Raw genomic sequence first — 24870 nt, 5'->3', positions numbered from 1 at the left:
ATTCATAGACCTATAGCCACAAGGGACACCTTGGAGTGGCAAAAGGCTTAAATAAAATAAACAACAGTACTGCAGTATGTCCTCCTCAGCCACACCGAGCTTCCTTCTGTCTCATTCTCTGTTTTCTCTCCTTGGTCGATATGTTTCCTTAATTTGGGAGTAGTATTATTGTCGCTCCTCAAGACTGTGACAATTATTTGCAGTGTTGACAAAATAATAACTACCTTAAAATTGCATTATGTAATTGTTTTTAACTGTGTGAAACAGTAGCAATTATTTTGTTAACAGTTGCACTTGAAAACATTATGTTGTATGTCAACAATTCAAAATAAATGGTGTGAAATTTGCAACCAAGTTTGAAATATTATGTATGGAATGTAATGCAAATGAAAACTGTGTAAAAGAATACAGACAATGCAGAGAGATGGTGGAAGGGCACTGCGTGAGCATATGCAAGAGAGTTGGACACATTTTGGCAAATGGAAGCAGTGCTAAAATTATTTTATTGAAGAGATGGTTTATTATTACTGCAAATTACTGTTGCACAATGCACTCAAGTTGTAATAATAATAATAATCCTTGCATTTGATATAGCCCTTTTCACGTCGGGAGGACGTCCCAAAGCGCTTCACAGAACACACTGTAAAGTGAATTGACTGTATATTTGTGGGCGAACGCGGCAGCCAATTGCGCACAGCAATGTCCCACAAACAGTCGTAGATTGAAAATGACCAGTTTTATTATTGTTTTTGGTTTTGGAGGGATTATCATTAGGCTCTGTGTGGAGTAAGGAAACTTGCCCAAAGTTTCGCCCTCTGCCTGGAATTGAACTCAGGTCTCTCACTTGCAAAGCGAGTGCTCTAACCACTGAGCTACAGGACTCCACCTGTAAGTGAATTATTCAGTACTTTAGCAATTTATGAGGGAATTAAGAATCCATATGTTGATAAAATTCAGGTTACAGAATAAAACAAATTACAGTACTACATTATTAAACTAATAGATTTTTTTGTTACTGTACATCAGAAAAGGGAATAAAAACATTGAATTGTATAACTAATTTATTTTTGAAAATATCAAAATTAAATCGTGATTATACGCGTAAAAGAATGACAAGTTAGAAGAGTAGCAACTGATTCATTCATTTTAGAGTGCATTAATCAAATTGACCACGCACAGAACATTCATATCTACAGGACTACCCTGACGTAACTCCGTACAAATGAAAAAAGTAGCAGATGTGTATTGTATTTCCATTAACTCTGCAGAATACTCATTTGTATGGGCACTTGTGTCTATTTCAATGAAAGTAAACAAACAAAAATGTTAATTGTGTTTACAAAACAATCTCTTGAGCAAAACAAATGTGTGGTTTGCGGAAAATAGTTACATTTTAACGATCAAAGAAAACTACAATTTAGGTAATAGTATCGTAAATGTATTTGTTAGTTCCCTGGCTCCCACTTCCCCGACAGATTGATTTCAAAATCTTTGTACTAACCTTCAAAATCAAGAACAAACACCACTGTGATTTTGGGGGTGTATAGTCTACTGCTGACAATCAACAAAATGTTGTTGAGTTAACTACAGTAATGTGTTATCTACGTCTGCCAGACATTGGTCAATGGGACACAAAGTGGAGTTTAGGACAAATCATTAATTTGAAGCACATTTGTGCACAGCATTCAAGATCAATTAGTTCCCCCTTTTTTGGTAAATAAACTAGTGTAGTGTTGTTCATCTAACTAAACACAAATTGGTTATAAACTACATATTTAAAGTGCAGGAATACTGATATCAGCACTCAGGGTGCCATAATTGTCTTTAGTATCTAGGTTAGGAAAGGGAAAAACCTTGGGCCTTGGCCTTTCACCTATGTGCTTGAAAAACTAATTATCATCCTCCAGTCAATGTTTGATCTGTGTTTGCAAATCCTGTAACCTTGGAAAAAAGACATTTACCGCTCCCTGCCCTTTGGGACGTTCCCCCAATGTGAAAAGCGCTATATATGTAACAGGGGGAAAAGTCTTTAAAAGGCTAATTTAAAGCTTTGGTGGCTCCATGAGTAAATGTACTGTACTGTCCTGCTGCAAGACTTAGACGTCCAGACCAGGATACATGTTTGAATTCAAATCTGGATTATGGAGGGGAAAATCGAGACTCCCACTCCTGATCCCTTGTGAAACACTCTTGTTGGAAGAAATATGGATATTGGGTGAGAACAGGATCAGCCTGATTAATTCCTTTTTCAAATAAATCATGATCTCTGCTTCAACAATGGCCACTTGGGTATCCCATCATCCTTAGATCCATAGAAATAAAAATGAGTTAGATTCATTAAGGAGTGGAGGAAATAGAGAATATTATCAGAAAATTAATCCAGCCAAACCCATATTGAGATCCATGCAAAATATTTTATTTTGGTTGGCAATAATAAAATGTTCATTGATACTACATTCCAGCAATGAATAATAATCCTCACCTTTGATATAGTTCTTATAATGTAAACGTTTAACAATACTTAATGTTAAATAGAATGACTTTTGCAGGCATTATGCGATGGGCATTTTATTCAAAGCAAAATCCCATAACAGCCATGAGGTAAATGACCAATTAAGATCAAGAGATTTTTTGGCCAGGGGACTGGAGAAATTCCCTCTCTTTGACACCTCAACAGACAGACAGGACCTCGATTGAACATGTCATCTGAAGGTCAAGTAATGACATGGGGCTTCAACCCTCAACCTTCTGACACAGAAACCACAGTGCTACCAACTGAACTAAGCTCATATCAAATTACTTATCCAAGGGTTCTCCCCTTTTCTTCCTATTTGTTCAACATCTGCACTTGCCATTGCAAAGCATTCCAAGATATTATTTTACAGGAATGGTCATCATCATAGTTTGTTGTTCCAAAACTGCATTATTTCGGTCTTGCTTGTCGGCTTTCGGCTTGTTGTCAGATTTGGTCTCTCGAGTGGTACCATATAAATACATTTTTCTAAAATTTCGGTTTAACAACAACTTGCATTTATATTGTACCATTCATATATGAGTGGTAAATGCAAGTTGTTGATTGATAAAAATAAAAACTAATTATTGCAGGTTTGGGCCTCAGAAGGTCTGCATTTTTTGTAAATGAACTGTGAACTGTCTGAAATACTACGCTTCAGAAATGTATTAGCCCAGTTCATTCTTGCCCCTGATTCAGAAAGAGGTTCCTAGTTTAAAGCCCTTTGAGATATTCTGATGTGAAAGGTACTATGTAAATGTGTTGTAGATTCAAGACCCATATCAGGACTTTGAATTCTCACTCTTGTGTTAGTGGAGTCAGAGATGCCGTCCTTCGGATGAGATGTTAAACTGAACTTATTCCTTTATAAGTGGATTTTAAAGATCCTGTGGCACTCTTCAAAAACAAAGGAATGTTTCTTCTTGTATTGTAGCTAACAATCCTGTAGATTAAAAACAGTTTATTGGCTTCACAGCTGTTTGTGGGACATTGCTATGTGGAACTTGGTTGCTGTGTTTACTTACAAATATACAACAACTTGCACGATAAACCACCTTTCACGTGAGGTAGCACATTGGAGCACTTGTTATGACATAAGAACATAAGAAGTGCGAGACGAATAAAGAACAAAGTCCATCTAGTTCGCCTTCACATAGTTACTATACTTTACAGAAAACTTTGTGACTTAATAAGGCGCTCTGTCAAATGGAAGGATTATTATTATAACAACTTCACCCCCACCTGGTGTCATGTGTGAGACTGCAGAGCAAGTTATGCTAATGTTATGCTCTCAACGCTCAGCGGGCTCCGGCCTGCTTCACGTCCCCCGCCTCGCCCGCCCCAAGATTGGTGGGGAGGACATTCCGCTACTCTTCCCCCACCCTCTGGAACTCCATCCCGCAGTCCCTCCACCTCGCCCCCTCCCTTCCCTCCTTCAAGATCCTTCTCAAGACCGTGCTTTCGATCACCCTGCTTTCTCCCCCCTGCCCTCCACCCTCCCCAATACCAGTTTGCATCTGAAACACTGACTGTCCAGCACCTTGGGATGTCCTCCCAACATGAAAGGCGCTACACAAATGTAATTTTGTTGTTGTTGTCAAGTGGCTTGTCATTGGTGAACAGCACATCATCATAGCACAGTGATACAATTTAAAGACGATAGCATTGTCAAAAAAAAACTAATTAAAGATTATCGAGTGTGGGGTGGGGGGGGGAAATAATTCCATTTACTAAAACAAGCAATTCAAAATAATTGATCCATGAAGAACAAATGTTATTAACAAAGTGAGAGACGGTGATTATTATTTGGCTTTTTTCAATGCTGATAAGTGCCGGTACAAGAGTTGTAACTGTTTGAATCCCGAGAGCAGAGGACAGCTCTTGCATCCCACAACAAAAAAAAATTTAGTCACTCACTCCATGACTGTTTGTGGGGCACTGCTGTGCACAATTGACTGCCACGTTCCACCCTCAAGACGCACACAGTCAACCCACTTTACAATATATTTCTATGTTTTCATATATTTATTAATATGCATACAGAAATATTTTAATATATTTTAATATATTTTGTGGGCGAGTCAATTTCACTTCAAGGTGTATTCTGTGAAGCGCTTTGAGGTATTGCAAACATATGACAATAATAATAATCCTCGCATTTGATATAGCGCTTTTCACGTCTTGTAGACGTCTCAAAGCGCTTCACAGAATATGCTGTAAAGTGAATTTGACTGTACATTTGTGGGTGAAACGCGGCAGCCAATTGCGCACAGCAGCGTCCCCACAAACAGTCGTGGGTTGAAAATGACCAATTTATTATTGTCTTTGTTTTTTTGGAGGTGCCATATCAAATGCAAGAATTATTATTATTGTTATAATTATTATTATTATGATTATAGTAATAGCTCATTCCCATGGAATAGGAATAGCCCAGTGAGATATGGTAAAGGATGGCTAAGGAGAAGGATTTATCAGAGGATTGCAAGGATTATTTCTTGTTGTTACTGAGCTCAGGCTGGAGGGGTGGGGGGGGGGGGGGCAGTGCAGGGGGGGCAGTGCGGTGCGGGGGGGGGGGGGGGCAGTGCGGTGGGGGGGGCAATGCAGTGCAGGGGGGGGCAGTGCGGGGGGGGGGCAGTGCGGGGGGGGGGGGGGCAGTGCGGGGGGGGGGCAGTGCAGTGGGGGCAGTGCAGTGCGGGGGGGGGGGGGGCAGTGCAGCTGTGTCTGGCCGCCCGGTGGGCGGGTTTTCGCTGTGTGACCATTAAGAAGTAACGACATCTCAGCCCTTCATCAGCTCCACATTCCGCACATTCCACATTTCTGATGTCACGAGGGGACGGATCAGTTTTTTTTCTCCTGAAACCCACAAACCCACAAACCCGGACCGACCGACCCTGTGATTCCACGGAAAGTTAAGTCGGAGCTGTAGAGAAGGGGGTGTGGGGGGGAGAGAGGGGAACAGTTGGTGATCAGCAGCGCAAAGCCCTTTACTTTAACAACAACAACAACAACGACGACGACGAGGGGTCGAACAGTGATTGGGGTCGTGTGGGATCGCTCGGACCTGTCCCCGCACCGGGGACCCGGGCATCAAAACTCTCAAAAATAGGGGGAAAAGAAAAGTTTCTCTCTCTGTGTGTCTCAGTCTCTCTCTCTCTCTCTCTCTCTGTCTCTGCGCTCAACAAAAGTAATCGTTGAGCAGTGATTCGGGGCTTTTGGTTGTAATTCGAAACACAGTGATCCCGAGAGCTTTATTGCTGTTGGTGGGGGTTTCCCTCTCCCTCTCCCCCTCTCCCCCCCTCTCCCCCACCGCCACTTTGTCCTTCTTCCTCAAAACAAGTCTCATCACAGAGTGGATGTTATTGTTGTCTCTGCGCTGCACTGGAGGATCCCATCCATTCCCCCTCTCGCTCCCGACTGTGGTGGAACTTTTGTTCTGAGCTCTGGAGAGGAGTCGTCTGGACGCGAAGGGGCGATCGTTGGCTTTTCATGGGAACAGCAACCGACCCCCACGGCACGTAACCAGGTGAGAGCAGAGAGGGGTGTGGGGGTGTGGGGCTGTGTCTCGGAGCCGCGGCTGTTTGGATCGGGGGCGGTGTGTTTTTTGGGGGGTGGAATATGTGAGAATAATCAGATGGGAGAGAGGAAAGGCAACTCGTTACAGTATTGGATCCCAGATTTCTGGGCGCCTCCGAGTGCTTTGAAATGCCAAGTGAGGCGTTGAGATGTGTGTTAAAGCGGAGACTGAGATCCCCATTGCAATCTGCACTCACTCACTCACTCACTCACTCACCCACACACTCACTCACTCTCTTGACCACTTTTCTCCCTCCACCACCCTTTCCCCTCGGTGCTCCCTCCTCCCTTTGGGAAAAAAAATGTTTCCAGACCCAAAATATGCTTCACGTTTATATTGACTTTAGCCGAGTGAGAGCTGCGGCGGAGCAATTCCTACAGCAAAACAATATCCATGTTGGGTTTTGTTCTGCTGTGGTATTTTGAAAGATCTCTCTCTCTCTCTCTCTCTCTCACACACACACACAGTGCTGTGCTGACCTATCTGGTCTCAAGATCCGCAATAATAAATAGAATAAGAATAAGAATGAAGCACTTTGAGAAACACTTATTAGTTTTTCTTAAAAGATAGTTCGAAGCTAAGGAGTTTTTTTTTGCAAAAAAAGAAGGCACTTGCATGTAAAGGTGATGACTCTTTGTGCAGGTCATGGAGGGTGATGAATACTTCATTACAAAGCGTCAAGGCAGGGGTTCACATGATGCTCCCCAAAGCACCAGAGCCAAGCAAGATCCGATTTCTGAGTGTATTCCTATTGGATTGAACTAAATGTCTTCAATTCAACGAAGGGACTAACCGATTTTGATTGCAATTTTTCATTTGAGTTTTCTAGCATTGCAGATCACACTCGTGGCTTCACAAATTCCGTTTTGAAAGCAGAAGTCGTGCCTCATGATGTAGAACAAAGGCTATCACTTTACTTGATATAGGGCTTAAAGGTACATTACATCCTGTTTGTGACCTGCAGTTATTTTAATAGTTCACAAACTTAGAAAGTTTAGAATTAAACCTAACTTTATAAATTTCATATTTGGGAATCAAAACGACAGTCTTCCCCATACACTCTACAGTACCAGATTAAGAGTTGCTCCAGTGTAAGGAGCATTGAATTCATTGAGAGTGGTGTGAGCAGTCTGATCAGAATTCCTATTTGTGGCCTGACCCACTTTATGTGGTAACCAAATGTAATGGGCTTGCAATTTGAAACATCTGACTTATGCTTGGGTTCATATTCAGGGGAAATGTGTGATGTAAACACCAGATTAAATTAACTCTTGATTAATGCAGTTACATTTTAAAGGAAGGACTGTTAACTTCAGGAATTTCTGGCTCACAAACAATGGACAATTCAGCAGTATCTATGACAGTGGACTTAGAAATGTATTTTAAGAATTATTTTTGTGCATCTGATCTGATCCCTTGTATAATGAACTAGTATATGTAATGCAAAGTTTCGTGAATTTACAGTTTTACGATCCAAAAATGATCCATCATCTTGTCAGTTTTGCACAGGCTAAATTTTAAACACTCAGTAGATTAAACTACAACGCACAATCCTGAAACGTTATTTGCTATATTTTAGTACTGTGACCCTTGTACTCGAGGTTGACCAAACTAACAATGAAGGAAGCATGTTTTCGTGGCAGATGGATGTGTTGATGACTGTGCATATAGCCATCATATATTTAAAACGTCAGGTTCAAAACCTTTAACTCTGGCAATTACAATGACTCATGTTAGTGAGTACTAATGTTTTGATCACTTTTTTAAAAAAAGGAATATGATTTTAGGATGCAGGATGGTAGGATGGTCCTTTGAGACCAATTCTCACTTGAGGAATTTTGGATCTATAGTTCTAGGCTTTCCATGGTTGTGTATGTCAAGGTTAGATTGATCCATAGAAACAATGAATATAAAACAAACTGGTAAAGTGCAACTGGAAATGTTATTTTTTAATAGTGTTTAGATTTCTGATAATATTCTGCTTTTGTGCTTTAAAAAACAGCAGCACATGTAGATCTGTACTGTAAAAGCAAAGGCACTTAATAGAATGTTAAGAATCTGTGAGCGCAGTCAATCCAATTGAAGTGTTCCTAAGCTTTTTGTGAATTCAGTGCATTCCTCTGAGATACTCGAGCTGTTTGACATCCTCCAAGATTTGGTCAATTCAATATTTTGATCAACTTTTTGGGGGAATGTAATTTTACTTTCTCTGAAAATAATAGCTTATTTTTAAGTGACTGTGTCTGTTGAGTAATTGTACGAGTCAGTGATTAATCTGAATATCCTGTGAAACAACAAACATGATGTGTTCATTATTTTCAGTTAATATATTGTCCCGTTACCATAATCTACACAGGTATTTCATATAATTCTGTATAACTTCATGATCAATTAAATAAAAATGCTAGTTGGAAATCAAGGGAGCTCTTTATTATGCTAAGTTCCTTTTTGACCAGTTTCAAAAGACTCATTTAGGATTAAGATAACAAGTTTGACTGTAATGTCCAAGTAATTTTAAAAAACATTGTGTTTGATTATAGTGGCTTATCACATTGTGGGAAAGTAAATCTTCCTCCCCTCCCTGTTGCTTTTACAAAGAAAAGTTGATTTTTTTCTTACAGTTATCCCAAGTTTGTATTCTCTCCTTATTCAAATGAATTTGCTACACATCCTGTTGTGGAATGTTGTTGCGCGCAAGTTAGTTGTTGCTTTTGCGACATAACAAGGTTCACTGGATTTGTGATTAATTTGTGTAACTCTTTCGGATGTTTGTTTCATGTGAAAGGTGCTATTTAAATATGTTGATCTTGTAGTTGGTTGAAAATGCTACAAGTGTTGCCTACCAATTGCACTTCTGACTTTGAATATCATTCTCTGTTTTGAATCGAAATGGCATCCACTACCATGTGGATTAATAACGTCTGTGCAAATTTGTAAGACAGTAGCAACTATTTGTTAGTAAACTTATTCAGTTAGTGTATTAATTCCAAAATGTGCTTTTATGTGGCTTTTCGACAGTTAGCTTTTGGACAATTTGTATCATGCTCATGTACACAAACAGCTATGCCCTACATTTTTATATGGTTTGGCTCTTCACACCTATTTTTAATTACAATTTCACAACTCAATGGCTTTTGGTAAGGGTAAAATTCAGCATAGCACCATTTGTCTATGAGAAAAATTAAAATTGCCTCTGGTCCAATACATTGGAGAAGCAAGTATTCTTCAGGTGTGAACCCATTCAGTGAGTAACAGTTCAACAATGAGGAGTATCGCAGTTTAATGTGATTCTTTCTAATCCAATGTTCACAGTTGAACTTTCCAGCAGGGATCATGGCCTTTGTTTTTCCTTCCCAGGTATGTTGAGGCCAGTGTAGCACCTCTACTGCTGCCTTGGCCGCGATCAGATTATTGGCATAAAACTAGTGATCGTATTAATCCTGTACGTACAATACACACTGCGTCATTGGGGAAACCTTATTTTNAGTGAATTAAATTTGATTTGGGATTCGGTGGTCAGTTCTGCAGTTAAGATTATAAATAAGCATTGAGTTATATATTTTCAATACCGTACTGTCTGTGGGTTTGTTAGAATACTGATTTATTCACAGAGAGCTGATATGATTTGGATCAGATACTAAATCCATCGAATGTTGTCCAGAGGTTGATTCAGTTAAAATTACAGATGCTCCATGCTGTTACTTGCTTGCACATTAACAAGAACGTGCAAAAGATATTTCATTTTAGCCTTCTAGAAGACCAGACTTATCATCTCCTTATGATAGCATGATAAAGTTTCTTAAATGGGTTCAGTGTCGTGGACTCAAACCCTGTTTGGTTACCCACTGATGGTTTTCCCTTTGAGTAAAGAAATACACCTTTGTAGCTCTCCTAAACTTGCCATTTACAACCCTGAATATGTCACCTCCTTTCCTGCTGGTTTGAAATATCTGAAAGTATTGTTCAAGGTTTACTTTCTCTATTCAATTCAGCATCTTGTATAACTATCTCTAAAAGGTCCCCTCTGGAATATCTTGTTTTGAGTCTGAAGGGTGCAGTCCTATATACTGTATACTGGGAATTAGTCAAATTGCTTTCCTTCGCACTACTGTAGGGCCTGGATGCTCACTTATGTCATGGTGACCGGAATGTACTGCATACAGTACTGCAGGTGCAATGTGACCAGCGTTCTGTACAACTTGAAGGTGAATTCTGGGGCTTTGAATTCAACTATTTGGCAATGTAGTCCAGCATCCTGTTCCCCCTGTTTACCGCTGTTTAAATTGTGTACAGGTAATCTAGAAACATAGAAACATAGAAGCATAGAAACAAGAGTAGGCTATTTAGTCCCTCGAGCCTGTTACGACATTTTATAAGATCATGGCTCATCTGTACATCAAGTCTAGTTACCCGCCCTTGCCCCATATCCCTTAATACCTTGACCTAACAAATATATCTGCATACGTTTAGACAGCATTTTACATTACAGCACTCATTTGCTTCTGGGGCAAACTTGGCGTCTTGAGGCAATGAGTGGTGTGCAAAATGGCCTGTTTTCCCGACTCTGGATCCTGCCTGCGTGACCTGGCTTGGGGTTTAATGATCTGTTTGTGCCGAGTTCTGAAAGAATTCACCGCTCTGGAGGCAACAACTTATTGTTTACTGAGGCTTTCAAAAAAGCCACTTATCAAGGAAAATAAAAGTTTTAGAGCTCTGAAATGTGGTGCTGCCATCTTTTTTCTGCATTTCTGAACACTGAATGGGTGATGTAAAGGGAATATTATTCTTCGGATATCTCTTGCCTTAAATTTCCTCTCCTGAAGGCTGAAATTCCTGCTACTATAGAATTTCACACACAGTGGCAGCCCTTTCATATCTTGTTGAAGGGACCCTGCTTCACGCAGACTATTTAACTATGGAGTCAGCACAGCAAGGCATTGTTAAGAGCAAGTAGGACCAACTTACCCTGACTGCTTATGTACATTTTACTCACTACCTTCCACAGTCACATCACCTTATATCCTGTGAAGCAATTTGAGATGTCCTCCCAATGACTCTATACCAAATTGTAAGGAATATTATGACCAAGGGAAGCTGAGGCTAATTTGGTTTCCCAATGATATCCTGGCAAAGATCATTAAGGAATCAGAATTGAGACTTACTTAGTTTGCATTACTCGATAATGCATCGTGTTTTTGTTGCATGTTTAGAAATGGGGGAATCCCAATCTAATTCAGGATGGGCACCTTAATAATAATAATCCTTGCATTTGATATAGCGCTTTTCACGTCGGGAGGACGTCCCAAAGCGCTTCACAGAATATACTGTAAAGTGAATTGACTGTATATTTGTGGGCGAAACGCGGCAGCCAATTGCGCACAGCAATGTCCCACAAACAGTCATGGATTGAAAATGACCAATTTATTATTGTTTTTTGGTTTTGGAGGGATTATTATTAGGCTCTGTGTGGAGTAAGGAAACTTGCCCAAGGTTTCGCCCTCTGCCTGGAAATGAACTCAGGTCTCTCACTTGCAAAGCGAGTGCTCTAACCACTGAGCTACAGGACTCCACACCTTCTTCACTATTATTTCAATGTACATTGAGGGGAAATGGTATATAGTTCAATTAATTTCAAGGTCAGGTGGCATTGCATTGACTTGAGACTTTCTGGTCATTAGGTTCGCGTTTCACATTGGACATTTGAATTTATCAATTGAGTGATGATTTTTGAGGAGCATTGAGAATCGTTTTCTGATAACCAAAATCACTTTTGTTTCGATTGTTTAGCTCAGTGTCTTTTTTTTCTAGAAACATTAGCAGATATTCAGACAAACACTTGTCCTGTTTCCACGATTTTATTCATTGATGTAGCTTCTGGTTGCTGAAGGGAAGTAGCACCTACTTAGCAGAAACTGATCAGAGCACTGACAAGCATTTTGATGCTAATGTGAAAACACGGTTGTTTGAAGTCAATGATGCTGTCCATTGAGTGTGCTTAAGGCATGTTGGAAGTTGGTGATAAGCAATTATCATAAATTACAGATGACCTTAGTCAGCAGGATATGAGTTGAAGCTGCACATTGGGGACTTGAGCTCAGTCTAAGCCAGGACTCTAGTACCTTCGTGGCCTGGGCAACAATCTTCCAGCTAAATTGGTCTTTCCTTCATGGATGTTTGTGGGGCATTGTTGAGCACAAATTGGCTGCTGTGTTTCATTATTAAAAATTTACACTACAATGAACTAGAAATCCCTGTGAATGCTATGAGCCGTTTTGAAGCACTCTATGACTCTACCCACGTGAAGGGTGGTACATAAATGCAAGTTGTTGTTGTTATATGGTTCAAACGCAAGGATAATTACTGCTGTAGCTATATTTGCGTTATGCAATTTAGACATTATGGTCTGCTTACATTTGGTATAACACCTTATTATGTTGGAGGGACATCTCAGAGTGTTCACAGGATTTATTGTGCAGGTAAAGTGGGTCTGCTGGTGGCTACACTTGTGCCATTGTGGGCTGACCGTAACACCTGTGTTGAAATGGCCACAACTGAACAATTTAGAGTATTGGGTGCTCTGTAGGTTGGTTGCTCAGTGGCATCACCTTCAATTTTGTGCACGTTCACAATCTCTGGGATTGTTTCACTCTCTTTACCCTTCCCCCTGATTTGTACCTTATATAGGCGCAGGCAGATCTTGCTTACGAATACACAGTCATTCCGTTTCATAGTAAATTCTGTGAAGTGCTTTGAGACGTCCTTCCGACGTGATACAGTGCTATACCAAATGCAAGCTTCATTCTTCTTTCTTTGAGTTAGATAGCAGTTGACGGGGGAGGGGGATGATTGCAAACATACCTTGTTGCATGGAACAAAATCTTAAATGTCAGGAATTTTAAATGTAAAACTTAAAGAACACTTAAAGATGCCCTAAAGAAAGATGGGAAGAATATTGAAGGTGTGTGTGGTGGGGGTGTGTGGAACGATGACAAATTTCGGAAAGTTCTACACTGCCGCTAAATAGTAACTTGTGCAGAAGCATCTTTTATCTGTATATTTACTCGACTTTAAACTTTTTTTATGGCTGATTAACATGCATAGTGTAGCTTGGTTTAAATAAATCAATTCTGCATTGTTCTGGAGATCATTAAGCAATTGGAAATATGTTGTTTAATGTTTGCATAATAGTTTAAAAAATGCTCCTGGTTAGGAAATCAAATTAAGTTGCGCTGATATGATTTCCTTAAGTGGATTATTTTTTCTTTTGTGTGTAATTTTTTCTGTTTGGTGCTAACAATAACAAGTTACATTGTATGAAAGATGTTTATGGTAATTGGGTGCCTTTGTCTAAATTGTGAGTTCATATTTGGTCTAATTTGCATCCTTTTGTTAGCACTTTTGCATAATGAATATATTCTCCAAGCTTCATTTAACAAGGGGATTGTTTTTTTATTAAAAACAATTTTAATAACTTGAGGCAATGGTTTATGTGTTCACCACTTCATCGCTCTTCCACCACACCCCCCTTTATTATTGTGATGTACAAAACTGAATGGATTTGAAGATCATTCTCACCACCTCCCCGCAAATAAAAACTAATCAGCTCAGGAAAACGTAACATAGTCACTACAGGGATCTTCACAAGGTCATGATGGCACTTGCTTTAGGCAGAATCCACCCTGTGTACAGCTGCAATAATGGCACCATCTGGTGTCTCTCCAGAGCCAAGGACTCCAGTGTGAATGAAGCCCAAATCATGTCCTTTTGTGATCTGCGCATTCATTTCTTACGAGTCGGTTCAAACTTTGAATCAATTCCTTGTCGTATCGCCCAGGGATCAGTTCTGGTTATGCTGCAACACTGCAGGCGTGATTGAGCCTAGTCTTTTGATACTGTGCTGCAGAAGATTGCTGACATTATCAGGGGTTCTGTTCAATTTATTTTTGGCGCTAAAGGTTTTATGTCTGAAGTGTCCCACACAATGTATGGCTTCTAACCCTGTCCTGGGTTAGTGAAGTGGTTTGAGGTGGGGGAGGGAACCTGTTACATTGTTGGAGATACGATCCTTCCAATGAGATGTTAAACCGAGGTCCTGTTTGCCTGTTCAGGTAGATATTAAAAATCCCGTGGTACCATTCGAAAATAGAAGCAAATTTCTGTTGGTGTTCTGGGCTACAATACCTCAGATAAAATTGGTCATCCACTTCGTGGTTGTTTGTGGGACATCGCTGTGTGCAAATTTAGTTGCCTCATTTGCCTGCAAAGTACAGACACTACAATTTGCAGTACAATCTTATAAAGTGCTTTGCGATGTCCTCCCAGCATGGAAAGTGCCACACCAAATACAAGAATTATTGGGAGGTACACTGGCTGTGATGGATGAACTATAATGATTTAACTGACCTCAGTGAATTTATGGACAGATTGTCAGATTGCGGAATCGTTCTATTAAATATCTACGTTTCCTTTCCTAATTTATATTCAATGGCATATGCTGGTACAGTTTATGAGGACTGCAGTGATCAAGTGTGATGTGGCTGTGATTGCAGTAGGATTAAGTAGTGTTCTAACAAATCAAAAAGTTTTCTAAACTGTTTAAAATTTACATTTTGTTCGGCTAAGACTGAATGATTCAGTGACAAACCTTATATTTAGGACATGGTCTTCCGATTTACTTACTGTAAATTGTTTCTCTTCAAGTGTGTATGCACTGTCACAAAATGACTAAAGCCATTCGGTGCATATCAGCTAATGCACTGTGAAATCCTGACTCAGTATTTATGCAGCAGTGTTGCACAATACAGTCCACTAGTGGGTTGAAAGCTATAAACAAATTTGATTCTCAAAGGGTTCATTGACATAAATGTTCAAAAGCTGAGAATTTAGTTGTTTGTGTTCTCTAATTGGTTCAAGTCGCTTAACAAGAAAAGGTTTTTACCTTAAGAAATCTGCTACTTTTCTTGAGGACAATGATTAAATTTATGGCCTAAGGAGTTTTAATTAATTCCTTTTCAGAAGCATTTAACCTGTACAGTATTCTATCTCAAAACCTAGGTAATTGGCTCTTTAGTATCTTGTAGCAACCGTGTACCCAATAATTGTTTTTCAGCATATAAATCAAAGTATAATGCTTTCAAATCCTGTCCCCAATGTAAACTACAATTCAGAACTTGTTTTAAAAAATAAACATTTTAAATCAATCTACGCCCTAGAAATTTATACAGTGTGTTAGCTTATGCAGGATGTGTTTATGCTTTTAGAGCAGACTGTTCTGTTCTAATCCACTGACATTATTACAGAGCTGATTAAATGCATTTCGTACTCACAAATATACATGCCATCAATACCGTGTGAAGTCTGCATTGAAAAATGAGTGTTCAGTTGAGACAGGAAAGTAAATTACAGTAAACATTTTTATGTTAGAACTCTTGGAAGTTATGGTGCCTGATGTCCTAATTTCTTTCTTCCCCCTCCTTATATATTTATAGTGTCTTGTCAGTTCATAAATTCGAAAGCGTCAGCTTTCATGTTCACTGTAAAGATGGCCAGGATTTGTGGGCAACAGTACCCGGTGGAATTACAAGACAGTAATCCAGTTAAAAATGCCCTCTTAACTCTGAGATTGAATTACTGTCTTAATTGACTTGAAGGTATCCATTTCCATCTATTATACTGTATCTAGCTTTTTGGAGTTTACTTATTTGTAGCTCTTAAATTTCACACAATCAGCCAAGCTAACTTATTTCAGGTTATTTCTGTGTAATTACAAAGTTACTGAGATAAATGAAACAATGGGACGGTGGCCGATTTTAAATGTTTTTAAATTTGATTTCCAATTGATAGATTTGGTGAAATATTATAACTTGTGTTTTATAGTAACTTATAACAGTTTTGTTGTGCTTTTTTGTGCTTGGTTTCTTTTTGAAGTGGCATGAAATAGTTTTCTGTTCCAGTTGCCACATGACATTATTAGTGCCCATAAGACTGGATATGGAGCATAATGTTGTCTCCCTCTCCCCCTTGCCAAGGTTTATAGTTATTATTATGCCGAGGAATATAGTTATTACAAAAGCTAACTCTGGCTCAAAGCTTGTTTTGTACCATTTATTTTCTTTGAACTTGCAGTTCTCTTATTTTGCAAGAACCTGTACAGTATTTGAAGAAAAAACTAATGACAGGTCTGGTTTCACTCTTGCTAGAAGATGTGGATTTGTTAGTAATCAGTATTTCATGTACATTAGGAATTATAGTTTGTAGTGCTTAACCATATCAAGTGCATTAAAAAAAAACCTTGCCTCTTGAAAGATAAAACAAGCAATTACCATTCCCTTTAAGTGGTGCAAATCAAAGAAAAGAGAATAAAGGTGAAATTTAATATGGTGTCTAAGATCTATTGCTTTTTTGATTTTGATCTGAAAATATCAAATTGAGTTAAATCAAAATATACTGAAATGTCTTTGGGGGTGAAAGGAAAGATGGATTTATCAAAATGAGTTTGAACAAGTAGCAACCGGTAGCAGAACTAGGTTTTTAAGGCCACCTTGATGAAACCTCATATGGTTAAAATTGCTGTGCAGATGGTTTCTGTGTAGGGAGCTTTGCACAAAGCTTGTTTCTAGTACTGTATTGACTAAGGGAGAATATTTCAAACACTTAAGACAATTAGCATTTGCTTGTTTGCATTGTATTGCACAGGGCATCCCCATTATAATATAGTTGCCTCGGCCCAATGTCTTATGCTGATGAGCAGAAAAATTAATCATCGAGTTGCCACTGATCGTTTCTGAAATGCATTTCACTTCTTGCCTGCATCCACTCTGACATCCAGGTTGTTGGGTCACTGTTACTTTCTAAATGTTAATAATAATATAATCCTTGCATTTGATGTAGTGCTTTTCATATCTATGAGACATCTCAAAGCGCTTCACAGAATATACTGTAAAGTGAATTTACAGTTTATTTTGTGGGCGAAACGCAGCAGCCAATTGCGCACAGCAGTGTCCCATAAACAGTCATGGATTGAGTGACCAAATTATTATTGTGTATTTTTTTCTTGAGGGATTATTATCAAGTGTGTGGAGTAAGGAAACTTGCCAAAGGTTTCGCCCCCTGCCGGGAATCAAACCCAGGTCTCTTGCTTATGAGGCGAGTACTCTAACCACTGAGCTACTGGGGAGGACAAGTTTGCAGGGCTATGGGGAGAACGCGGAGGAGTGGGATTGAATTGGATAGCTCTTTTCAAACGACCGGCACAGACATGATGGGCCGAATGGCCTTCTTCTGTGCTGTATAATTCGATGATTTTTTTTAGTGTAAAAACCATTCTCCTGAAGAATTAAAAATCCACTCCGTTCCTTCACTGCTATTAATAGCAGTTTTTTTTAATCACTTTATTTCAATCTTAATGAAACCCAAGGCAGGTCAGGTTTCACAGGGTTTGGTGGGGCGGTGGGGCAAGTTGGAGAATGTAAGGAACATTATTGCAATTCTAAGAGGCACCTTGAATCCGGGGGATTTTTTTAAATTAAAAAAATTGTAAGCACAGTGTAGGTAAGCACAGCTGCACTGATCTGATTTAAGATGTAAGCAGAACTTGTGATTATTCTTACCTGGGCCATAAGTTAATTCTATTACCACGAGAGTCACCCTCTGTTGGCCTGTGGAATGTTTCAACCCAATTATCCTAATCTATAATCAATAAAAAGTACTTTGACCAAAATGCAAATACCACTTTACTATGTGAATTCCCTGATGCATTGATCTTTTAATTCTCATATTTCAGGTCCTTCTCCATTAACAGGCTAATGTCACTTTTTAGTGATATTCAGTCTTTTTTTAAATTTCCTTTCAGTCAGGTTTGCCAATTCAATTCCATTATATTCTAGATTGCTTTATGTATTCAGTGAGTATTCCTTCGCTATTCACTTGTTTCGCATCCTCAGATAAAATGTTCTGAGATATGGCTTGTGGCTTGAAAAGGAAAAAAAATGGAAATTTGAAAAGATATTGTTAAGCATTCCTTTATTTTAAAACCTTTGTGTTTTCTGAAAGTGAGAGAGATCCAATACCTGCAATAGCCAGCAGCAAGATTTTGATAAACTGGTTGGGGATAGATGTAACAAATGCATCCCATCTGGTGCAGTTTAAATGTTCATTATTGTACATTGTAAATAGTCTTGCAATATGAAATAGTCTCTTTAATGTTTGATGAAACCCATAATGCCAGCAAGAGTTGGATGAACTACTTAACCCCATCTATAGTTTTTAGTGTTTATTCTTTCAAAAGTTGACCATAACTGACAACATTGCAATGTAGTAATAATAATCCTTGCATTTGATACAGCGGCTTATCAAGTCTTCGAGACGTCTCAAAGAGCTTCACAGAATATACTGTAAAGTGAATTCACTGTATATTTTGTGTGCAAAACGAGGCAGCCAATTACACATAGCAGTGTCCCACAAACAATCGTAGATTGAGTTACCAATTTATTAGCAATTATCAAAGACACAAGACCATTGGTCCTCAAACATTGTTGGAGGCTCCTCCCTCCAACAATGTCTCATAGCCTTGTTTCCTGCTGGCTGTGGTTATTGGTGCCATAAAATCTGACAAGCTGGTCTTCCGAGAGAGCATTGTTTATGCCCTCATCTGAAAATCTCAACCAGATTGGTGCCTTGTAATCACTTCCCAAATGGGTTGTAAGCAAAGTACCATGCCTATGGACTTCAGATGTTTTGTTCTTGAGTCTCTCCTAAACTGCACTGGTTTCCTGCATCTTAATGCACAACATCAGTCCGGACTTAGAGAAGAGTTGGGAGGAAACCTTGGGCGTCCACTTGAAAAAAAACACTGGCCTGGAATGAATTGACTTGGCCAAATTGGTGCAACCTGTGACTCATTTGGAATAAATAAGTAGGAACATATCCTATGTGAATCTTATCCAGGACAATTTAAGGTTTAAAAAAGACTTGGCAGAGTTCCTAAAATGCGTTCAGCAATATATTGGAGGAAGACGTGTAGTTGTTTAAACACTGTAAAGTAAGATCAGTCATACAATGTTGCTTTAGTGCAGAATGACCTATTTTTGCTTCTATATTATTGATGTAGCTTGGCATCAGGCTCGGATTTGGTGGAGCGATTTCTTATGTTTTGCAGAGATGGAGATGTTGGTTAGAGCTCAGGCTCTTCTCCATAGGGAGGAAGTAACATAAAAACAGACCAGTCATCCTTTTGGGTTGGTTTCAAGTTTATCTTCCTACAATTTGACACACCCCTCTCTGTATGCCTGTGCCTCTTTTTCCTTCCAAGGCATATAAAATAACAATAAAACTTTGATAAGAATTAAAATCAAGTAATCCTGTCGTTTTTTTTCTTCAAGTTTCAGGAATTATATTTCCTTAATAGGAAGAGTCCACCCATGTTTTTATTGGTGCCTGCGAAAAGTAAGATGAGTACAGATTTTTTTAAGTTTATGTACTCTTAAAAAGAAATTCAGGTAGTGTCTTTTGTTTCTCAGCCTAGCATCTTTGAACATTTTGGTGGAAGATAATAATAAATGATAATAATAATCCTTGCATTTGATATAACGCCCTATCACGTCTTCGAGATGTCTCAAAATGCTTCACATAGACAAGGGAGCTTATAATTGGCAAGAACTGCATGTCCAGCTAATGGCTTTCGTTTGCCAGCAAGTTGAGAAAACGGTTGCATGTCCCTGTGGAATTTTGAAGCTGCTCAATGTGTTTATAGCAAGGAAATCTGAACTAGCTTAGATAACTTTTTCAGAGAGCTACAGACTGGAAACGTTAATACAGTTCTGTGCAGCTGGCTCATACCTTGTTACTAGGACAGCTGTGTTTCTATGTCTAAATTACAATTCAGTTTCTGTTGACACTTTGCTGTTTGGACTTGCACACAAACAGCCACTTGGGCGATGTGCCAGAGGTTTGCCACCTGTGGAATTTAAGACAAAAACAAGAAGCCAATGTATTTGCATGAAGTATAAAATAAATGAATGGTAAAATTAGTACTCCTGGATTCTGGGGGAAAGTCAGCCAGGATTTCTGCTCCTGATTGCTATCCAAAAGCCCCGCTTTTCTACATTTCCCCTCCTCCCCCATCTCCCAGCCCTAGGGCTGTGTGTGTGTGCTCACATGTGGATGCCAAATGAAAGCAGGTTTGTACTTGGCTGTGTTGCTCCCTACAGTCAGCTAGCCCATCAACATTGTCACTCGCAAATGATTCAAGTGAGGTATCTGATAGTTTCAAACCTGTGGAATTGCACTCCAGTAGAAGGAAAATTTATTTTCTGGAATTGTAGAAAGATGGGGGGTGGACACGGGGAGAGAGAAATGAAAGAATGAACCCATTAAAGGTGGTTAGTTTTTTCACGCTAGTCTTATGTCTCCAGCAAACCACGAAAACTGTCAGCTTTCAGAATTTCTTCTTTGTACTAAAATCAGTTACAAGCAAGGTTTATTTTTCTTTTTAGTTAGATGCTCACAACAATTAAAAAAAACATTTATATTAAAAAAATATATAATTAAGATTTCTGAGCCCGGTGTACTTTCCTCAGACATTTTTTTCCCCTTGGAACAATAGTATACCAGCCTACATAAATGACCTGTTCATTCATGTAAATAGCAAGTCAGTGTAAACTCCCTTAACTCAGAGCATTATTCAATCCTTACGTTATCAAAATTTGTATGACTGAAACAAATGTAACATCTCTTTGATCTAACATAAGCAAGAAACAAAAGGAGATCTGTCCAATTGATGAGGCCACAACAGTTCAGATTTGTCACACTATACAACAACTTTTTAAAAAGAATTCTTGAACCATGAAAGACTGTATTACTTTTGACCCCCTTGAATTTGAAAATGCATACGAACAGGGACTCGATACAATGCCAAGGATTGCTTGCATGTCAATTTATCTGATATTCAAAACACTGCTGGAATTTTGTTTTCAATTTATGTTGTGAGCTCTATAAATGTTTCCACAAATGAACTGTTTAGTCTAAAACTGTTTGGCCCAAACTACATTCAAACCAGCAGGGCTTCAGTGAATGCTTGAAAGTGTTTCAGTGAAAGCAGACTTGGACCTTGTTTCTTGCAGACCTGCTGGGTGATAGGGAGCAATGTTGTAATTTATCCCCTGCTGTTTGTTCTGTTCTACACTGTAGGACAGTAGCATTGACCAGAACATAGAAATTTAACATGTGCCCAAGTATGCTGACTGCTCTTTAGTCCAGCCTTCCTGCCTTCTTTATTGATTGGCATGTAATGAAGTTCATTCGCAATTTTATTTTTGTATTACAATTTACATATAAATTGACTTATTGGTAGGGGATCTAGGCAATGGGGAGAACAAAAGTCAGAATTTTTTTTGAAACTTTGTGGTCCATGAAGCTGACGTAAATGGCCTATAAAACAACCGTCAGAAAATTGGAACTTTGAGGATATGTGTAGTTGAAGTGATGGGGAGGTCCTGGAAATGTTACTACAGGTTTGATGTGTATAGGCAACGTCTTAAATTCTGTGCTTTGCATGGCATATCATCAAAAACAAGTTTGTTTTAAAGTATGATATCCTTGCCTTGTGAAGCATGGTCACCAGACCCGATGGCTTTGCTTTGCTACAGATCACCTGAGGAGAAGAACTGAAATGTCTCCAGTTTGGGAGAGTTCATTTGCATAGGGTTATTATGAAAGGACAAAAAATGGGTTGATGAAGATTGCGGTGGTGAGATCCTGGGCATGACATTTTGTTATAAGAAGATTGCCACGTTGTTGGCTGAACGCAGATTTAATGCAGCAACGTCAGCCTGAGTCGGTGCGCAAGTATGGGTGGCTGCTTTGTGAAAGACTTTGCCACTCCATAAACAGAAGAATATGCTGCATTTCAGTGCATGCTTCAAGGTTTTTAGTTCCGCAGCACTTCAATACTCATAATACTCATAAAGCATGAAGGTGATATTCCAGGATAATGCTCTTTAGTGAGTTGCTGTTGGCTACTTCCTGACGTGTGAAGATGTACTAAGTCAGTGCTACAGGGCACACTAGGGGGGATTGGGCACAGTTGTGTCAGCCATTGCACAGGACTATTTCAAACCACTGCCGAATACCACTTGCACTGCATTTCAGTGGAGTCCTGTAGCTCAGTGGTTAGAGCACTCACTTTGCAAGCGAGAGACCTGAGTTCAATTCCAGGCAGGTCAGGGCGAAACCTTGGGCAAGTTTCCTTCTAATAATAATCCCTCCAAAACCAAAAACAATAATAAAACTGGTCATTTTCAATCTACGACTGTTTGTGGGACATTGCTGTGCGCAATTGGCTGCCGCGTTTGCCCACAAATATACAGTCAATTCACTTTACAGTGTGTTCTGTGAAGCGCTTTGGGACGTCTCCCGACGTGAAAAGCGCTATATCAAATGCAAAAATTATTATTATTATTACTTGCATAGCATTACCAGTGATGTGATAGCAGGATTAATGACTACACACTTAACTTTGTACAAACCAGCAGGTAGATTTTTATTTGAGCATTTTGTACAGCATGTTTGCTGTGAAGGGAAGGTGGGTCCAAAAGCATTACTGCTTTTGTTTTTAAAAACAATGAAGCTGGTGAGGGTCCGATCAATTATCATCAACAATAAATTACACTTATGCAGCACCTTTCACATAAGAGTATGGAGTCCTGTAGCTCAGTGGTTAGAGCACTCGCTTTGCAAGTGAGAGACCTGAGTTCAATTCCAGGCAGAGGGCGAAACCTTGGGCAAGTTTCCTTACTCCACACAGAGCCTAATAATAATCCCTCCAAAAAAACAAAACAATAATAAATTGGTCATTTTCAATCCATGACTGTTTGTGGGACACTGCTGTGTGCAATTGGCTGCCGCGTTCGCCCACAAATATACAGTCAATTCACTTTACAGTATATTCTGTGAAGCGCTTTGGGACGTCTAGAAGAAGTGAAAAGTGCTATATCAAATGCAAGGATTATTATTATTATAACATCTGAAAGTGCTTCACTGAGCCTGAGCTGAGTGGTAAATGGCGCAGTCAAAGAGGTACATTTTTAGAGTGATTTTAAAAGTGTTGAGGGAGGGTGTGAGGTGCTGGGATTTTAGAAGAGCGTTCCAGAGAGTGCAGGCAAAATGGGTGAACGCTTGTCTGCCATTGGAGGGGGCGGAGACAAGACGCAGGGTGGAGTTGGCAGGAGATTGCAAAAGCAAAGTGAGTTAAAGCTGTGGAGACTGGAAGGTAAGATGTAGTCCGTTAAATAAACGTGCGTTCTATTTGCATTATTAAATTTGAACCGTGACTTCGATTCAACCTAAGTCCTCCTACAATTGTACAAATGCCTGAAACCAGATGTGGCAAGACTTCACGTTGTGTTGATCCAAACTCATTTAAACAGGACAGCACTTCCCACTAAGGTGGTCTCTCAGTCCAGCTATTGTTCTGATGAAAGCCTGTGTCAGGCTTCCACGATTGGAACTCCAACTCCAACTCCAGCTCCAACTTGCTGTCAGACAGTAACTAAACTTTGTCTTTATGTTGACATGAAGCAGCAGGTGCGGGCAGTCTCCAGCTCCCAGCAGTTTTTCCCTTTTTGCTCTTCTCTGAGCGCCTTGGGACGTCCTCCTGACGTGAAAGGCGCTTTATAAATGGAATCTTGTTGTTGTTGTTGTTGTATGGAAGAATGAGTTGCACTGTTTAGGAGCTCCACAAATCCTAATCTGCTGGAATTCCTGGAATAGTGCTGTTTTTATCTTTGTATTTTAAGATGTGTAGAATACCTTCAGAGCCTGAAATAACTGCACAGCTTTATTGTGTGATTAGGCATGATTTGCCAAGTGTAGTGACTGGAAATGAAACCCATGTCTGGCTTATGTAACTGGCTAGACAACCCTACTAAAATACCATAGTCAAGCACTTTAAAGGAGGGTTTCCTAAACCCTAGGGTGGGAAAATTCTCTTGCCTTGCAGTCTGTGGCAAATAACTGTGGCACCCAGGCATTTAACCCTTAGCCTGGAGGTTGCACTACATCACGTCAGGAACATAATTCCTGTACCTTGTAAGTACTGACAGTAACCCCTAAGGAACAATGTATAGATGGATGTAAGCGCACATTTACACTACGTAAGAAGTGTAATCTATGCTTGGGTAAAAATGTGGGGAGAGCATGTATAGCAAGGTTCCTGATTACTATTCATATTCAGCTTGTTCAAGCTTTGCCTACAGGCTATGTTTAACTATCACATAATCTACTGTTTTGCTCATCTCTCTTTTTTTATATATAACATACATATTAAAAAGCCTACATAAATAATCTTAAACAGAGAGTGGATAGTTTATACCCATATGTTTGCTATTCAGAAACCAAAGGAAAGTTTGTGTTCCAAACTACACTGACGTGGACAGGAAGAAATAAAATCCAGCCAGCTGGGTACACTCTTATATATTCATCAAGAAGGGAACTGTTGGTGAATTTGTTGAAGTAGATTTAATCTGGACACTCACACTGGTATAACACACTGCATAACAGTGCGATGGAAATTCACATAGATATAACAACTTGATGTGAGCCCGTGTTAAGGGCATGACATTATGAAACTGTACCTAACTGCAGTTATACTAAGACTTAAAGCTGAGTGCTGGAAATCTGATATCAACAGAAAATGCTGCAAACGTACATAAAGCAGCTGAGCATTTGAAAGTGAAAGTTGGGTAAATGTTTTGGTGAAGGCATCATACCCGTCATGTTAACTTGGTTT

General features: G+C 39.4%; 1 protein-coding gene across 1 annotated transcript in view; it reads left to right on the top strand.

The window, feature by feature from the left end:
• Positions 1–5651: 5651 nt before the first annotated feature.
• LOC103186166 (protein tyrosine phosphatase non-receptor type 14) overlaps positions 5652–24870 on the top strand; it is a 117149-nt gene continuing 97930 nt past the window's right edge. Inside the window, exon 1 of the mRNA XM_007905028.2 lies at positions 5652–6035. The gene's annotated coding sequence lies outside the window, so the exon portion shown is untranslated. The remainder of the gene's footprint in view (positions 6036–24870) is intronic.

This window comes from Callorhinchus milii, unplaced genomic scaffold (assembly GCF_018977255.1).
Source record: "Callorhinchus milii isolate IMCB2004 unplaced genomic scaffold, IMCB_Cmil_1.0 Scaffold3, whole genome shotgun sequence".
Taxonomy (NCBI): Eukaryota; Metazoa; Chordata; class Chondrichthyes; order Chimaeriformes; family Callorhinchidae; genus Callorhinchus; species Callorhinchus milii.
Note: the sequence above shows the minus strand (reverse complement) of the source record. Positions and strands in the feature narration are given on the sequence as shown.